This window comes from Eptatretus burgeri, chromosome 9, assembly GCF_056783735.1.
Source record: "Eptatretus burgeri isolate ZD-2024b chromosome 9, Ebu_testis_v1, whole genome shotgun sequence".
NCBI lineage: Eukaryota > Metazoa > Chordata > Myxini > Myxiniformes > Myxinidae > Eptatretus > Eptatretus burgeri.
The window spans coordinates 51,150,611-51,169,913 of NC_140969.1; the positions used below are offsets into that span (position 1 = coordinate 51,150,611).

Consider the following 19,303-nt stretch of genomic DNA (forward strand, 5'->3'; position numbering starts at 1 on the left):
TAAAGAAGAATCGGAACCGTCGAGGTTGGCGATAACACCGCTCGGTTATCCCTGTAGCACGGAACGAACCGCCTAAGCGGTTCATGTCCTAAGCCGACCTGCGGCGTGGTGCAACCCCTTGGTAGGTTACCCGCGCGGGTATTTAGGTATATCGACATTCGACGATTCACCCTATTTCGCGCAGGTGGAATGCGGACTGGGTTCTGGTGAGGTTAAACCCCCACCCATGACTGGCTCCTGGCGGTAGTTCCAGGAGGGTCACGACTGAATTGTCTGCCCGGTGGGTGACGCGGCTGCCATTAGAGGTACGCGGCCGATCACATGCCAGGCGGGCCAGAATTCGTAACAATATATATAGAGAGAGATTTGTCTGGATTAAAAGATATATTCCAAATGTTTGACCAGCTTGTGATTCCATCAATGTCTGAAGAGAGAGAAGAGGCTGGTGGCTCTTTCTGAATGATGAGGGATGTCAAGGCAGAGGGTTGAGTCTTCAGCAAAGAGAAAAAGAGGATTTTTTAGTCAGAGAAATCATTGATGAATATCAGGAATAGCACTAGGCCCAGAACACTGACTGCCTTGGGGCACTCAAGCCTTGACAGGGAGAGGAGATGTAAGGACTCCATTGAGAGCCACACATTGGCTACGTGAGTAGAGGAAGTCATTAAGCCATGTGTGGAGTTGGCCTTGGATGCCATCGGAAGAGAGTTTGAAGAGTAAGGCAGGATGCCAGACTGTATCAAAATCATGAGATATATCCACAGAAACGGCCCTGATCTTATGCCTAAAATTGAGGGCCACCACCCATTGTTGGGTGAGTGTATTCTAAGCAGCATGTCCACGGTGAAGTGACCTGCTCTGAATCGAAATTGGTGATCTGAGATGAGGTTGTTGGAGAAAAAAAAAACATTTTGTAGCAACTGTGATGATGGGTTCTGTCAGTTAAAGCTATATGTTGTGGAAAATTTAAATATTCGTGAATGCAGAAACATGAACGATTAAAATTGATGGTTGTATGTTATTAGTATTGTCCAGCGCACGTCGGTAAGTTGTAATGCAAACAGCTTGATTTAATGAGCTCATTTTGACTATAGATTTGCAGTGTTGTACTGTAAACTGCCTGGTAAGATTTGTGAATGTTCTGGAATGTTCTGAGACGTGTAGATAATGTCACGAGAGCGAGGGGTAGGGAGAGTGGAGTGATATGTGACGAGCCGTGTGCTTCGATCATCCCCGTGCTCGATTGAACTCTGAGTGAACGAGATGTTGATATCCAAAGCAGTTGATAACTCATGGAGCCAATCGTATTCAGGTTGATTAAAACTCTATGAAGATTGTTTATCGGGATTGAATTCCTTTAAGCTCTTCAAATCACCCTTGTGGACGGACTCTCATACGAGAGGACACCTCGACGGGAATTGAAGAATCGATAGTCCCGGAGGACGAGGTGAACATGCATGAGTTGTGCCGGCAGGACTGGGACAGTGGGCAGTGGAAACAAGTACTTACGGGAATCGGAGTTGGACATTGTATGTAATGGTGAACTTCGTCATTTGACTTTTTATTATCTGTTTCTTTGAAATGCAAGTTTGAAAAACGTTGCGCTTCTGATGTGGTCATTGTAACACCAGTCAGAAGTCACAGACGCGTACTGACAAAGATCCTATTTGAGTAGTCGCTGACCTGTGTGTTTTGTCCAGACTCGTGAAGCTCAAAGCTTTAATTGTAGTCATTAGAGGACGTGATGAGTCCTGCTCCCCAAACAACATACACTCACCAAAAGGAAGGAAACCCTGAAGGTGCGCATGTATCTCACCACACCCGACAGGATCCATGACCTTGCTGATGATTGGAAGTAAGCTGATAGGTCTGTAGTTAAGTGGATCTGTTTTTGCACCTTTTCATGCAATGCAGTGATGTTTGCTGATTTCCAAGCCAATGGAAGCTGACCCAGTGGAAATTATATAGGGTGAACAGGGCAGAGAGACATTGATGCTGAGCATGATGATGTCTGGTCCAGTTGCAGAGTCAAGAGTTGAGGTTTGAAAAGAACCTTGTCTACCTTCTCAGGTGCAAAATACACAGAGTGCAGGAGCAATTGGGTTCGATAGGGAAGGATGGGTATTGAGAGTGAGTGGTTTGAGACACAATATTTCGAAGCAAACACTGAATCCAGGCATTCAGCCTTCTCATGAATGGAATCGGCTGTGGTGTCATTTGAAGAGAGGGAAGGGATGGAGGGAAAACATACATCAGACAGACTTAACAAAATGCCACCAAGTATTAGAGGAGGGAGACAAGTTAGATAGTTCATCCTTGAGATTGGACAAATGTTGTTTTCTGGTTCTCCTGATAGTACACACACACACACACACACACACACACACACACACACACACACACACACACACACACACACACACACACACACACACACACACACACACACACACACACACACACACACACACACACACACACACACACACACACACACACACATACACACATACACACACACATACACACATACACACACACATACACACACACATACACACACACATACACATACACATACACATACACATACACATACACATACACATACACATACACATACACATACACATACACATACACATACACATACACATACACACACACCACGTTGTGGCTTTTTAGAATGCAATGCGATTGTCTTCGTTCGGATTTACCTTCCAGGAAGAGAAGGCAAGTTGTTTCAGAACAACTGCCTCACTGCAGGATTTGGTGTACCATGGGTGGGAAGAAAGGTAGGATAACTGAAGATGAGATGGGATGAGAGAGAGAGAGATAGAGATAGAGATAGAGATATATAGATTGATTTCGTGAGTTCGTGTTCCAGTGGAAGAATTCCCAGGCTGTTCACAGCAAAGACAGTGGATATGGGAGACCATTTGTGAAGAGAGATCGCTCCTTGCAGTCCCTGGTGGTGTGCTTGAGTGAACTGCAGACTCACCGGCATCGAGGCATTTCTCTGAGAATAGACAGAGAGATGTTGACTTTCATTAGCATACGATCGGATGAACCAATTGAATCAGAGGAAGATCAGGTGACATTTGTGTGGAAGTTAGTCATCAAGTCCAGAAGGGAGTATTTGCCAATGGCAGAAATGTGGGTTGGAAAATTCACAGATTGAGTCAATCCCATGGAGTCACGGATTTATTTTTGCTGAAGTACCATGGCTGGTGAGAGTGTTGTATGGTTACAATTTAAATTGCCACATATGAGGAAGAGAGAGTAGAATGAGTGGTTAAAAGATGGTCCGTGCTGTCTGAGAGAGATGTAGATGGAGTCATCACTGTTTGGAGGATTTTTTTTGTATCCCTTGTCTCGGCTCGTATGAGAGCGAACACACAATGCACAGCAAGGGGGGCATGAGACGAGGGGCGGGAGTTGGAAGGACAAAACAGTGGGGAACAGAGACATTATGAGATATGGGGTGTGGAACACGGGGTATACAAGATGGACATTACAGGGACTTTCAGGAAGGAAAGCAGGGAATTTGGAGGAGGTGGGCTTGGTGTGGATTAACGGCGGTAGAAAAGATTGAGGATTTGGATGGGGGTGGTGGTACAACACACACTAACAAGAGGTGGGAACAGAGGGGAAGTTACAGCTCGGGGTACTCCTGGGGGTTGGGAGGTGTAAGGTCAGTACAAGAGCAGTGGGAATTTGAGTTCATGATGTGAAGTGCAACTCTGCCGCCAGGGCGTGCTTCAGGCCAATCAAATTGGAGGAGACAAGAACCAGAGAGAGACCCTAAGGAGTCGGGGACATCCTGTGAAAGGAATGATTCTGTTAAACAGATGATGCCCGGTTTATCAGCAGCGGCGTCAATTGAGAGATCTTTCAGGTTGGAGCGGAGACTTTGGAGATGTTGAGATTCAGTTACAAGATGTTGAGAAAAGAGGGGTAGAGGAGGGAAATGTAGAACAGGGAGAACAGGCAGAAATAAATTCAAACAGAAATGAGATCGAGAGTGTGAAGTGAAAGGTAAAGTTTGTATTTTTTTTGTTTTCAATTTTTTGAATTGAGGATAGGAAATAGGATGATGTTGAGGAGGTAGAAGCAAGAAACCCGGGAAGAAAGAAACAAAACGAGAACTCGTAGACAAATAATTTTCACACTTTCTATCCGAGGATAGGCTGTGTCAGGCCTTAACCTTGAACAATACGAAACAAACCCGGTTAATATCGCCGGCACAAACAACCAACAAATTAACGTGAAATATTGCACGGGATACAACAGCAACACCAGGACAAATGACATAACATAAAAACGCGCTGAATTCGGTTCAGAAAACTCAGCTTTGGTGAGCTGGAAATGAGCAGCTCAGATTCCGGTCGACGGATGGATGTTACATTGGGGGTCCCATCTGCTAGCATTGGTTGCTGAACATGAAATATCCGATGGTGTCTTTCATAAAGAGTCGACAAGTTATTACCGGCACCATGCCCAAACTGCCTCCAGTTAAAACTTCAGGCCTGATCACCCAATTTGTGAAAGACTTGGGCCAACAAATTTTTCCAGCTGACCCCACAATAATGTAGTGGGGCCATTAGAGCAGTTGTGGAATAGTATACAGGAGCTCTTCCATGAGTCTCTGTCTTCCATCCTTACACACATATTCATTAGTTTTCTACCATTGTGCACCAGTCAACTTGATGGACTTCAGATTGTGTTGACACAAAAGCATATTCTGCACTTTTGGAAAAGAAAAGGAGGAAAGGAGTCAAAAACGATAAAATTTATAACAGTGATGTGGATGGAAGAGGTGGAAGAGAAAGACAATAAAGGAATAAAACATGAGGAGGAGATTTAAATTCGTTGAACCATAGTATATGGCAAAGGTCAAACATTCTGCCATTTTTACTTCTGGGTGAAGATGGTCCAAAAGTAGTTTTTATGATTAATTATTGATCCAAGCAGTTTGTGATTCTGTGATTCAGCCATGATATTTAATTTTTTTTATTGCTGAATACCTCCAGCACATATCCACCAATGTATTGTTACGTGTGGGCTGGCAGACTGGCCTAGAGGTACACACACTCTCCTGTCTGTCCTTGGTTCTGATCTCGGCCCAGCTATAAATTTTCATCCTGGTGTTTGACAAGCAAGTGTTTGCTGTCCCTCAGTTGGATGTGAAACTGGACGTCATGTCTGCTGGCATCAGTTGGTGGTCAAGCAGTCAAACATTTTAATGAGTCAAGCATCGGGCTAAGATTGTAAATTGTATGTACCTTCTTGTCAGGCAAGGTCAGTCTGGGATGGGAGGTAAGTGAGCGGAGGACTCTATCACTTCATGTGTGGGTGGACCCATAAACATCTTGTGAGGCCCGCCAGATAAAGAACTATGGTTCCAGTTTGGACGACTGCATAACGGTGTCGAGGTAGGTAGGGCACTGTGGACTACGTGAACGCTCCACCCCCCCTCCCCCCCCCGGAACACCCAGCAGCTAATCACTGACGAGGTAGGTGTGTCAATGAGGAGGTGTAAACATTGGGTCATGCAGGCCAAACAGGCAGAGGCAGTATGACATGGAGTTGTGGCCAGTTGTAGAGAATGCAGCATGCCAAAGTCTCCAGCATCAGTTAGCGGTACTGTAAGGGTGAGCCCTCAGTTACAAGCTACTGCAGCACAAAAAGCTCACCAGGGCAGCACAGCTCACCATCCCAGCAACACAAATGCCACCATTCGACCTCCCAAAATCCTTGCCCGCCTCTCCTTTCTTCCAGTATGAATGAGCATGTGTGTATGTTGGCACAATAAGGGGTTTTAGTTTCTTTGTAAAATAAGTTTGTGTTGGTCCTTCCCTTATTTCGTTGTCTTTATCTGCCAAATTTGTCAGTTTTGTAGTCTCGACGCCCCGTACCATTTATCTTCATGAACCATTTATTCCTAAGAACATTTCCGCCATCTTCGTCCATCTCCCGCTACCATTTGGATATTAATTGGTCCCTGGAAGAGATATAAATTGGATAATTAAATCGTTTAAAGAACTGACTGTCTGCTCAGGTTGGTTTCCAATAATTCTGTTCATCCTCAGGAGTAAAGAAACTCCCAGTGTGGCGGTTTGGCATTAGTCAGGACCACACACGTGACAGCATTATTTTGCCTGAAAGAGGTACCACTACCATGTTACACCACCACCCTGTGCATATTTAAATTAGTATTTAAATTCCTTCTGGTCTTGTTAATAACAGCACAGATTTTTGGATAATTTAAAGAAAAACATGTTTTATTTCATGATCATGCTTTATATAAAACATTCCTGGAACTTTTAACCTGGCTTGATTTTGTAAAGGTTTCTATAACAATGATTTTTTTTTTGTTGTTCACCTGGAACGTAATTCTGAGGTGCTTATGGAAAGGCGAGCCGTCCGTCCACAAATACTTGCAACTTCTTCTTTGAAATTGCACATACAATTTCGATGAAACTTCACCACAACCTTCATCACCATGTATGTAACAAAATTTGTTCATGGCATTAAAAAAAATTTATAAAAAAAGAAAATCTGGCCCTAAGTGGGTCATCTCGAGGTTTTAAAAAAATTTTTTTGGTATACACTGTCGAGACTTGTGTGAGAGCTGACACACAGAACATACAAGTGGAGCAGGAGACAAGGGGTGGGAGAGGCAAGGAGAAAACGGTGGTGAATCGACACATGAAGAGATCTGTGGAAGGGAAAGGGATGGGGTGGGGTACATGGGGTTAACAAGATGGACACTAGAGGGACTTTCAGGTCCTTACACTTCAGGGACTTTCAGGAAGGAAAGCAGGGAATTTGAAGGAAGTGGGTTTGGGTTGGATTTGCCAAATCATTATGCCAAATCATTATGCGGACAACAAAACAAATTTCCATACCGGATCGGTCGAGGCCCGGGTTACCAACGACCGCCACCGGTACCGGTGGTCAGCAGGGTACCAGTGGAAATTGTGCTACTGCTGGGCGAAGGAGGAGAAGGAGACGGCGAAGGCGAGTCCGGAGGCAGTGTGAGAGGGGGAAGGGTAGAAGTGTGCAGGTGAGAGTTGGAACTCTGAATGTTGGGACGATGACTGGCAAAGAGCGAGAGTTGGCTGATATGATGGAGAGAAGAAAGGTGGACATACTGTGTGTACAAGAGACCAAGTGGATGGGGAGTAAGGCGAGGAGCATTGGAGGTGGTTTCAAACTGTTCTACCATGGTGTCGGGGTAATCCTGAAGGAAGATTATGTCAAGAGGGTATTGGAGGTGAGGAGAGTGTCTGACCGAGTGATGAGTGTGAAGTTGGAAATTGAAGGGGTGATGATGAATGTCATCAGTGCATATGCCCCACATATGGGGTGTGAGATGGAGTATAAAGAAGATTTCTGGAGTGAGTTAGATGAAGTGGTGGAGAGTGTATCCAAGGATGAAAGAGTGGTGATTGGAGCAGATTTCAATGGGCATGTTGGGGGAAGGGAATAAAGAGGATGAGGAGGTGATGGGGAGGTATGGTCTCAACAAGAGAAATGTGGAAGGGCAAATGGTGGTAGAGTTTGCAAAAAGAATGGAAATGACAGTGGTAAATATGTATTTCAAGAAGAAGGAGGAACACAGGGTGACATACAAGAGTGGAGGAAAGTGCACACAGGTGGATTACATCTTAAGCAGGAGATGCAACCTGAAAGAGATTAGTGACTGTAAGGTGGTGGCAGGGGAGAGTGTAGCTCGACAGCATCGATTGGTGGTCTGTAGGATGACTTTAGAGGTGAGGTTGAGGAAGAGAGTGAGGGCTGAACCAAGGACCAGATGGTGGAAGCTGATGGAGGAAGACTGTTGCGTGAAATTTAGGGAGGAGGTGAGACAGGCGTTGGATGGTGGTAAAGATGGGTGGGATGATTGGGCAACGACAGCAGAAGTTGTGAGGGAGATAGCTAGGAAGGTACTTGGTGTGACATCTGGACAGAGGAAGGAAGATAAGGAGACTTGGAGGTGGAATGAGGAAGTACAGGAAAGTATAAGGAAGAAGGGGTTGGCGAAAAAGAAGTGGGATAGTCAGAGAGATGAAGAAAGTCGACAGGAGTACAAGGAGTGGTGGCGAAAGGCAAAAAGAGAGGTGGCAAAGGCCAAGGAAAAGGCATATGACGAGCTGTATGAGAAGTTGGATACAAAAGAAGGGGAAAAGGATTTATACTAATTGGCAAGACAGAGGGACCGAGCTGGGAAGGATGTGCTGCAGGTTAGGGTGATAAAGGACGCAAATGGGAATGTGCTGACGAGCGAGGAGAGTGTGTTGAGAAGGTGGATGGAGTACTTTGAGGAGCTGATGAATGAAGAAAATGAGAGAGAGAGAATGTTGGAAGAGGTGGAGATAGTGAATCTGGAAGTGGGGTGGATCAGTAAGGATGAAGTGAGGACTGCTATGAAGAAGATGAAAAGTGGAAAGGCGGTTGGCCCAGATGGTATACCAGTGGAGGCATGGAAGTGCTTAGGAGAGATGGCAGTGGGGTTGTTAACCAGATTGTTTAATAAAGTCTTGGAAAGTGAGAGAATGCCGGAGGAGTGGAGATTAAGTGTACTGGTTCTGATTTTCAAGAATAAGGGTGATGTGCAGAGCTGTGGAAATTACAGAGGGATAAAGTTGTTAAGCCACACCATGAAGTTGTGGGAAAGAGTAGTGGAAGCTCGGTTGAGAGGAGAGGTGACGATCTGTGAGCAGCAATATGGGTTTATGCCAGGAAAGAGCACCACTGATGCGATGTTTGCTTTGAGAATGTTGATGGAGAAGTATAGGGAAGGCCAGAAAGAGTTACATTGTGTGTTTGTGGATTTAGAGAAAGCTGATGATAGGGTGCCAAGAGAGGAGTTGTGGCATTGTATGAGGAAGTCGGGAGTGGTGGAGAAGTATGTGAGGATCGTGCAGGATATGTATGAGGACAGTGTGACAGCGGTGAGGTGTGCGGTAGGAATGACGGACCGGTTTAAGGCAAAAGTGGGATTGCACCAAGGATCGACTCTGAGCCCTTTCCTGTTTGCAATGGTGATGGACAGGTTGACGGACGAGATCAGACTGGAGTCCCCATGGACTATGGTGTTCGCGGATGACATCATGATCTGTAGGGAGCAGGCTGAGGCGAGCCTTGAGAGGTGGAGGTACGCACTGGAGAGAAGGGGAATGATAGTCAGTTGGAGTAAGACAGAGTACATCTGCGTAAATTAGAGGGAGGGTGGTGGTATGGTGCGGTTGCAAGGAGTTGAGGTGGGGAAGGTGGATTGGTTTAAATACTTGGGATCAACTGTCCAAAGTAACGGAGAGTGTGGGAGAGAAGTGAAAAAGAGAGTGCAGGCAGGATGGAGTGGGTGGAGAAGAGTTGCAGGAGTGATTTGTGACAGAAGGGTAGCTGCAAGAGTGAAGGGGAAAGTATACAAGACGGTAGTGAGACCAGCTATGTTGTATGGTTTGGAGGCGGTGGCACTAACAAAAAGACAGGAAGCAGAGCTGGAGATGGCAGAGTTAAAGATGCTGCGATTCTAGTTGGGAGTGACGAGGATGGACAGGATAAGGAATGAGTATATTCGAGGGACAGCGCAGGTAGGACGGTTTGGAGACAAAGTGAGAGAGGCGAGATTGAGATGGTTTGGACATGTGCTCAGGAGGGAAGCGGAGTATATCGGGAGAAGGATGTTGAAGATGGAGCCACCAGGCAGGAGGAGAAGAGGAAGGCCAAAGAAGAGGTTCATGGATACGGTGAGGGCGGACATGCGGGTGGTTGGAGTGTCAATGGAAGATGTGGAGGATAGAGCGAAATGGAGACGGTTGATCCGCTGTGGCGACCCCTTACGGGAGCAGCTGAAAGAAGAAGAAGAAGAAGGGTTTGGGTTGGATTAGCGGGGGTAGAAATGATTGTGGTTTTGGATGGAGGAAGATAAGAGATGGTGGTGAACACCTGTTTTGATGACCTGGAGGGAAGAGTGGGATTGAAGAGAGTGTGGGACTGTTTCAAAGGTGGGAAAAAGAGGAATGAAAGAAGGTGAGCAGTGGTTTTACCAGAAGGGGATTGCTGGTGGACCTTGAGTGTCCTGTGGAAAAATAAATGGGAGGGAAGAAGTATCTGACAGAGTGGGGAGGGGGGGGCGAGGCTGTGCAGGAGATGGTAGAAGACGAAAGACCACCGATTTGCCTGCGGTGAGAGTGAGAGACCCATAGACTCAGCCTCATCGCTGGAGATACCAATGATCCTAAATGCCTTGGTTTCCACAGCGTGAAGCCAAGAAAGGTGAGAGGCAGGAGCTCCATCAATCTGTGGATGAAAGCTTTGTAAGTGGTCAGGAGCTTCGGTGTGCCAAGGAAGAACTTTGCATGATAGAGGATGCCCAGTTGGTGACTGGCTTTGGAGGCCAGCTTGGAAATGTGGCTTTCCCAGGAAAGATCATGGCAAATAGTGAGATGCAGATGCAGATGCTTGAGGCTGCCCCCCAAAATAGGTATTTGCTTTGTTCTCAGAAATTACAGATGCTATTCCGATGAAACTTGACCACAACCTTCATCACCCATGATGTACCAAAGTTTGTTCATGGCATTTAAAAAAAAAAAAAAGTAAAATCGGGGCCTAAGGCTATTTACAGGGGTCGGAGGTTGCCCCCCCCAAAAATATGTATTTGCTTTCTTCTCCGAAACTACACACAATTTCAATGAAACGACCACAACCTTCACCACCCGTGATGTACCAAAGTTTGTGCACACTATTATAAAAATAATGATAATTTGGGTCAAAGGGTATTTATGGGGGTGTGGGTTGCTCCCCAAAATCGGTATTTGATAAAAACGTTGGTTCATTGGTACACTTTGCTGATTCCATCCCACATTGAGTTCTTCCTCAGTATTATTATTCTACCAGGTGAGCACCCAGGATTATTGCCCCTATTTTTTATTATTATTTTTTGGACGGTCTTCAGCTGCATCATTTCTGGGAGTGCAGTTGTGCCACTAATGCATTGCCCCCCTGTTTCCAGTAAGGTGGTACTCATTTTGCCAACCTCAGAAGGATGACAGGCTGAGTTAACCCACCTGGTTATTTAACAGCATGATATGGGTTCAAATTCAAGACCCTAAGATCTAAAGCCAGTTACCTTAACCGTTAAGCCAACACCAGGCTTATAACAATGGTGTACAGTTGTTATTTTAATCTTTAACGGGTGTCATTGTTCAACTTTGATTTTTACACAGTTGAAAGTTGATTATTCAAGCATTGACGAAGAGCTTCCCAGTATACCCACATGGAGGCAGCACAGTGCCATTCATGTTTTTCTTCTCACCTTAACGAAAGTATTACATCCATGGTCAGGATGAGCCAGATTAAAACCAAAAAATTCTGCAGAATTTAAAGGCTATGCTTGTTCAAGGTAATTTGGACCCAGGAAGAAGCCATTTCACCCAGTGTGCCTGTATTGGAGTTAAACATCATGAGGTTGATTGTTCAATGTGCAAACTACACTCTTCGAAGTGACTTAATCAAACTTGACGTGTTCCCTTTTATAACTCACATGCACATACCATTTAGCCAGTGTGCAGGCACACGATCACAATCTCTTTTCGATAGATACTACGGGGGGATATTTGACATCCTCATGTGAATGCCGATGGAACAGTCTGCTTTGCATCCACACTTAATTGATAATATGTTGCGAGATGTAGAACCCAGGATGGGAGTTTTAGTCCGATTCGACTTTGCAGAAGGAACAAACACGACCAGACAGGTCAAAGACTGGCGTGCAGCCAGCTGGGCGACCCTGCCGTCGATCAGCCAACATTCCACTTTCTGTGGAGGTCTCCCATGCGAGTATTAACTTGACTCAACTCAGTTTAACATTCAAGATATGACAATCAAGTGAATTCAAACCAATAAGACAAAATAATCAATTTCTTCTGTTTTTTTTTTTTTTTGTTCAACTCCTTATTTGTATTACAACTTAAATATTGATCAAAATCATGATGGCCTTGCAGTTCATCAACTTGATTACAATTTTTCCTACCTGTAGAAACAAGGTCCACAGTCTGTTCAATCTCATTCTTCCCTTCAGGGCTTCAAGACGGCTGTCTACCACCACCTCAGGTCATCCCCCATACAAAACCACGATCTTTTCTACCCCCGTTGATCCTCCCCAAACCCACCTCTTTCCAGGTTTCAAGTTTTTTTTCCTTCCTGGGAGTTTGCAGCTGTATCCATGTTGTCCATCCTGTGTGTCCACACCTAACCCTCATTTCTCCAAGTCTATTTTGTCCCTCCTCCCTGCTGATAGTGTTTCTCCCCCTCCACCATCTCATTTTCTACTCTTCCTTTTGTTCTATTACGTCTTGATCGGTTGTATGTTTCAGCTCCTCCATGAGCCTCGACATCATATCGAGAAAATAAGTCAAGAAAATCAAAACGTACAGTGTAGTTGAAGGAACTTCACCTAACATGATCTTGAGGTCATCACCTGTTGCATGTACATACTATACTTGATCCAATGATGTGGTAGCAGCCCTTTTTCATACGAGTAAAAGAAATCTTTGGGATGGTGTATGCATTCATTTCAGGACACATTTTTTGACCTCCTTATCACTTGGATACTTGATGCCAACTGGATGTTCATTGACTGGTCCAAATCGATGAGAATAACAAGTTGACAAGACTGGACTTTGCAGGATGCTGCATAACCTACCAATCCATCACAATTAGAGAAGCAGTGAACACTTTTGCCATGTGAGGGTGAGTGAGTATACAATAAAGTCACACCACAAGACAACAAACCTGCCCACTGTGTGAGTATTACTTGTCTCATTTCATCATGCAACAAGTCACTGCAGTTGTGTACAAGTGTTTTTTTACCTCTGCCACCAAAGGTGGATGGAGGTTGTTTTCATCCCTGTCTGTTTGTGAACAAAATATCTCAAAACGTTGTGGATGGATTTCAACGAAATTTGGTGAAGAACTTGGGGTTTGTGACACTGACAAAATGATTAGATTTTGGTGAAGATCCAGATCTGGATCCGAGAATTTTAAAAGTGATTTTTCACCACTGAGTGATTGGGCTAAAATGATATATAGCAGGATATCTGAAAATGTTATCCATGGATCAGGACAAAACTTGGTGGATGAGTTGGGTTGGTGACAAGAACAAGCTGATTAAATTTTAGTTCAGGTCAGAATCCAGATCCAGCCTATCATTGGGATACAAAATGTAAACTAATCAGCCTGTTCGAGGTATGCGCTCTCCCGAGTGCCCTCCAAGTTCATATTTATGATCAACTGCACATTAATGAAACCAGAAAGATCCCAAAATACTTTTGCCACAAGTTTTCCAGCTGCTGGCTGAACGTTTAATATTTTTGGTGGTCGGGACCAAGAATGTCTCCACTCCGGGATGGCTCACTTGATCTCGAGCAAGAAATGATTCGCCCATGTCTCATCACATGTCAATCTTTTTGAATAAGCCATCTCTGTCCCTGTAGTAGCATTCCAGGAACTTTGATGCAATGGCCACATAAGTTGCCCTTCATTCATGCATGATGTCATTTGCTATCCACCTTGCTATAAACCTATTGAATGTCAAGTGAGAATGAATGAATGCTTCTGCACTTTCAACATTGACATCCAATTATTTTGTTAATTCAACCAGTGATTCTCAAAAATCTCTGTTCATCACGTTTAATGTTTACTTGGGTGACGGCAGTTCGTTATATGTGAGAATGCTCACGATCATTGAACGATCGACCGCCATTTTTGAACCCGTTTCACCATTTTAAACACAACGACAAGAAAGATATGCATCATCCATCTCCAGTGTGAAGACCACTCCAGTGAATTTCATCTGATTGATATTCTCCATCACAAGGAATCGGATGACGTACCTCTGTTCCAGAGCACGTGACTATCAGCCACAATCTTGATTTTACCCAGAATGCTTACAGCAGCAGTGATCTTACTTCCTGCATAACTTGCTCAGGTAAACAACACCATAGCACAAAATTTTGACATTGAACCTTTTGTGAACGTTTTATGTAAAATCCACATCAACCTTGTACTGCTCTCGTAGATGTTTACAAGCTCGTATGAAAGAGCCTTCATTTGCTGTTGTGATTTGTTAGTTGTGATATAGTTCCAGGCATTACAGATGTAGTAAGTCAATTTTATTATATGAGCTTAATTATGGAGTGAAGTTGAAATCAATTGTAAGGTGTAGAAATTCCTTGCTGAGTTTTTACCTTTCACTTCTGCCAGGTACGACTAATGAGTTTAATTAGAGCCCAAGAACACCGGACATTGAGAGATGAACTGAGCAGCATAAATGTCAATGGATGTGCTCCACACCACCCTTCCCTTCCTTACAATTTGTCCAAAGACAAAAAATAAATAAATCTGCACCACTTCTCAAATTAAATGCATCCAATTCCAAACTATTCCCTGTGCACATTATCTGGGAATTCGGCTCCCAGTAATGATGGAACCTGCAGGAACACCAGCAGGTGGCAAGAACGGTGTTGCACTCACCCATGGCAAGGAAGCTCAACATGCCTTTCTGGATGCGAACACATGAGCAACAAAATACTACATATACGCCAGGTTATGTTTGATTGATTTCAAATGACTTCTGCAGTGCTGTGCATCCAAAATTGAACACAGGGATGAGGATAAAGATGGCTTTGACATCTTAAAGCACTGCGTGACATAATTGGCTAAGTTCCACAGCATGATATCCAGATTTTAATGGGAGACTTCAACACGAAGTTGGATCCTCAAATGATAATTTGTCTGAAGTAACGAGAACACATGGAATTGTTATAAGAGAATAAAATATTGAAAGACTCATATAACTCGATTCAACCGCTTGGTAATAAAAACAATCCTCTTTACCCACGAGGCAACATGGTTATAACCAGATGGTAACATAAATAAGTCGAACGGCAATCGAGAGAGTACATACTTCTGCTAGGCTGAACAGTTTACGTTTTGTATGCCACTGATAGGTCGGACCTAGATCCGGACCTGAACCAAAATTGAATAGGCTTGCTTGTTTTTGGCGCTACTATGTATCTCTCAGTGGTGAAGAATCACTTGAAAATTCTTGTATTCAGATCTGGCTCTTCACGAAAATATAATCAATTGGTCTACGTCACACACCCAACCTTTCCACCAAGTTTCGTCCGAATCCGTCCATAACTTTTTGAGCTATCCTGATAACAGCCATGCAAACAAGACAAACAGGGGTGAAAACATTAGGTGGTAGAGATAATAAAATGTATCATTCATATTGTGGCATGCTTGAGGGTCACCAACAAGTGACCATTCCCAATAAGGTGGTCATGAAGCTTGTTGTGGCCCCATATTATGAGTAGTTGGAGTAAACAAAATGATTAACCATTCACAAATGAAACAATATTCAGGTACGATGTTTGTAAGAAAGAACTTTCTTTGCAGTTTCCACCATTTACCTGAAACCTATCCTTAACAAAGTATTATGCAAAAGCATCAGTTCACAAAACGTGTCTGTTTGCCATCTCTGAACTCTGAAATCATGGCAGCAGTCAGTGAGTAGGCACTTTGACATGATGTATCAATCATGTTATGATAGATTCGTTGGGGGGTAGTGAGTAGTAGAGGCAGTTGTAAACCTTCTGATGAAGCAGTACCAGAAGACTACTTTATAAGATCATTGCAGTGGAATGGTGTTAAGAAACATGAAAAGCCTACCACTTTTGGATAGCCGAGGCCCTAGTGGGATCCACACGCATCTAAACCCAACATATACGCTACCTGCAGATACGTGCTGCATACCGAAGAAGAATAAGCCTACAGCTTTGGATTAATGTCACTCTCACAATGGGAAACACTTCCATCTTACTGCTGAGAGTCAGCAACACCATGAATGGCCTGACATTACACAAGCCTTACAGAAACTGTCCCCCAACCAAGGATCCTCCAAAAATGTGAGTTTGTTTGTACTGAAGCCAAAGCTGCAAGAGCATCCTCGTTTTGAAGGGATAAACCCCCTGGGTGGAACATGATGTGATCTCAGCAAAGCGACTTCACCAGTGTGTCCTCTCTTTCATCTGCCTCCTTTGGCTGTCGACATCTCCTCTGTCTTCTGATCCACGTGCTTTTATTTCTCGAATTTGAGGAACGCCAATCGCCACTCAAGAACCAATCGCACAGCCCCCAAGATAAAGAAAGAAAAACTCAAAGGCAAAGACAAGGCAGTTGAACTCGGATCATGTGCTTAAAGGCAAAGGAAACTACATCGACAAACAATCTCAACAGGCAAAAATGGATGCAGCACTGAGAGATATGAGGACACTATCAGATCGCAAAGAAACTTACAAGAGAGTTAACACTATGGTGAAAGTCCCATCAAAACCAAACAGGGATTGCTTGTCATCAGACATAAAGATATGAAGATGAGTTGAGCAGAGGACTTCCAATAAGTCCCCAACAGACCCTATCCATGAAAAAGCATATTGTGTGGTGAAAAAAAGGCAATGAGCTATTGGACACAACAACCAGCGACAGACAAGGCTGCATCTTGTCGCCTATACTTTTTGGCAGTTAGACATTCCCCTGGCATCCAATCAGACATTACATGCACCAGTAGAAAAGTTGGGGATCTCGACTTTGCAGGCAACATCTGCCTCATTAATAAGAAATATTGAAGACGTGAAAAGAACGACTAACTATTTTGCAGACACAACAGAAAAGTTGGGTTATAAATCAGCTTGCAAAAACCTTTCATGAAAATGAATAAATACACTTGGAAGGTGGATGACTGCAAAGTGTGCATTCTTTCACTTAGACAGTGTTGTGCAAGATGATAGAGACTGCATGTCAGAGGTCAGAGGCAGCACTGGAAAAACTCCTGGAAGGTTGTTTTTTTGTATACAAAGAGGAGGACATTACAGAGAAGTAAGAACGTGGAGGAACAGAACAGAGGATCACTTGGTGGATTAATGGGATGGGAGATATGAGGACACTATCAGATCGCAAAGAAACTTACAAGAGAGTTAACACTAGGTGGATTAATGGGATGAAGAGGAGGGGTAGGAGGACAGGGGGTTGACCTTTTAAAATACTTATCTCATTGTGGAAATCAAAAGTGATCAGGGGGGGGTGGAAATGAAGTTTAGAGTTTTTAAAGGTGATGTGTTCACAATGGTCTATGTCTATTAGAAACGAGGAAAACCAACAAAAAAAACCAAAATTAATGTATCTTCTATGGAAACTTGTGATGGTTCTTTAACACCAACTGGTTGAACAAAATGACAAAAATGTGCTTCAGAGATTACAGATGTCACCACTGACTCAAACAGTCCAGAAGAGAAGATGGACTGACATTGGTTGCATTCTAACAATGCCTAAGGCAAGAACCCCAAAGCAATCATGGCAATGGAAGCCTTGAGAAAAAGGCCTGCAGGTCCGCCTGGAGAATCTCTATGCTGCACAATAACCACCAATGGAGATGAAGTGCGCTTGCAACGATGCAAACTGAAGGCAAAGTCCCAAGACAGAATTCAAAGGCATTGACCGGTTACTGCCTTGTGCTTCAACAGCACAGTAAGAATGCACACACGCAACCGCACACACTCCCCAATCTTTGCTTCAACAAAACACCCCGTTTCAGCAATTTGTGCAAACTGACAGCAATATGCCTTCCTTTGTATTGTTGTTATTTTGTATGCAGCGTGTGGCTGCTGGTTGTATCATTTTTTTTCCTGGAAGTGTGGCTGTGCATTAATGCTCTGTTATCAGTAAGTTGGTACTCATTTTGCTAACCTCAGAAGGATGACAGGCTGAGTCAACCCACTTGGTGTTATTTCAATAACACGACAGGAGGTCAAACTCAAGACCTTCATATTTTAAGCCAGCCACCTTAACCGTTAAGCCAACATCAGGCTTATTCATCCTGATGATTCATCCCTTTGCATTCATCTTGTGCTTGTAATGGAGGGGTGGATCAGATATTCAAACCCTCTCAAAAGGAAAGCAAGGGTTTTGTGATTGCTGCTATTAGTTACTGTCACTCGATCACAAAACATGGGGCTGATAAAGCAGCACATACTCCATCGTGTGATGCACATGTGGTGTCAAAACCTGAAAAGCACAAAGACTAATAAATAAATAAACATATGAGAAGAATTACAAGAAGTTGAAAACTAACTAAAACTTCATTAATTCAATTGAAAACAACAAATTATAATGGAGTGATCGATGGAGATAGCTCCTGGACCGAACACCAGGGCCAGTTCTACTCATGTTTCTCAGCAGCACAGGATGGTTGAACCTCAATGTTGAATCTCAATGTGAGCAGCTTTGTTTTCGTCATCTGTGCTACTTTCCAGTAACAGAATGGAGCAGCCAGTTGTAAGGTTTCAAGCAACCAAGCACACACTCTTAATCATATTTTACCATGAGTAAGCATGCAGCACAACAGGATGAACTAGAACGACACTTGGTGGAGCGCATATCTCCGCCAGGCCGAACAGTTTACGTTTTGTAACCCACTGATAGACCGGATTTGCATCTGGACTTCAACCAAAATCTAATCGTCTTGTTCCTGTCACCAAGCCAACTCGTCAACCAGATTTTGTCATCCATCTGCAACTTTTTGAAATATCATGCTATATATATCGTTTTTGTCCCATCTTTGAATGGTGAAGAATGACTTTAAAAAAAATCCTTATCTTCACCAAAATCGAAACAATTCGTCCTTGTCAGACACCCAACCTGACCACCAAGTGTTGTCCGAATCCGTCGCTAACTTTTTGAGATATCATGCTAAATATTGTTTTTGGTCCTTCCACTCAATGGTGACGAATCACTTTAAAAATTCTCGTGTCCAGATTCGAATCTTGAGCAAAATGAAATCAATTCATCCTCGTCAAACATCCATCCCGTCCACCAAGTTTTGTCCAAATCCACCCATAGTTTTTTGAGATATCCTGCTCACAGACAAACAAACAAATAATAAAGATGTTGTGCATAGCACGACACTTGCAAAATCGAAATAAACAATGAATTGCCATGGAAACAGCAATTTGGTAATTTGGAAAATTTGACCTATGAAGTGTTTTCCATGATGGAATGTTGTGCAAAACAAATTTGGTTGACACATTTTCTAATTGCCACCTAATAGGTGGTTTACATGTTTTGGGTGGTATTGACCTTTGACTAATTGTGACCAGATTTTATACGCATAGGCTACTCATAGTATAAAAGCCCATTAAAAATGACGGCTTGGAGGTAATTTATTAAACTGGAA

General features: G+C 43.6%; 1 long non-coding RNA gene across 1 annotated transcript in view; it reads left to right on the plus strand.

Annotated features, from left to right (window-relative positions):
• LOC147020120 (uncharacterized) overlaps positions 1-14,874 on the plus strand; it is a 47,643-nt gene extending 32,769 nt beyond the window's left edge. Inside the window, exons 3-5 of the long non-coding RNA XR_015061646.1 lie at positions 12,591-12,815; positions 13,838-13,999; positions 14,275-14,874. This is a non-coding gene — a long non-coding RNA (uncharacterized LOC147020120). The remainder of the gene's footprint in view (positions 1-12,590; positions 12,816-13,837; positions 14,000-14,274) is intronic.
• The last annotated feature ends 4,429 nt before the right edge of the window (positions 14,875-19,303 follow it).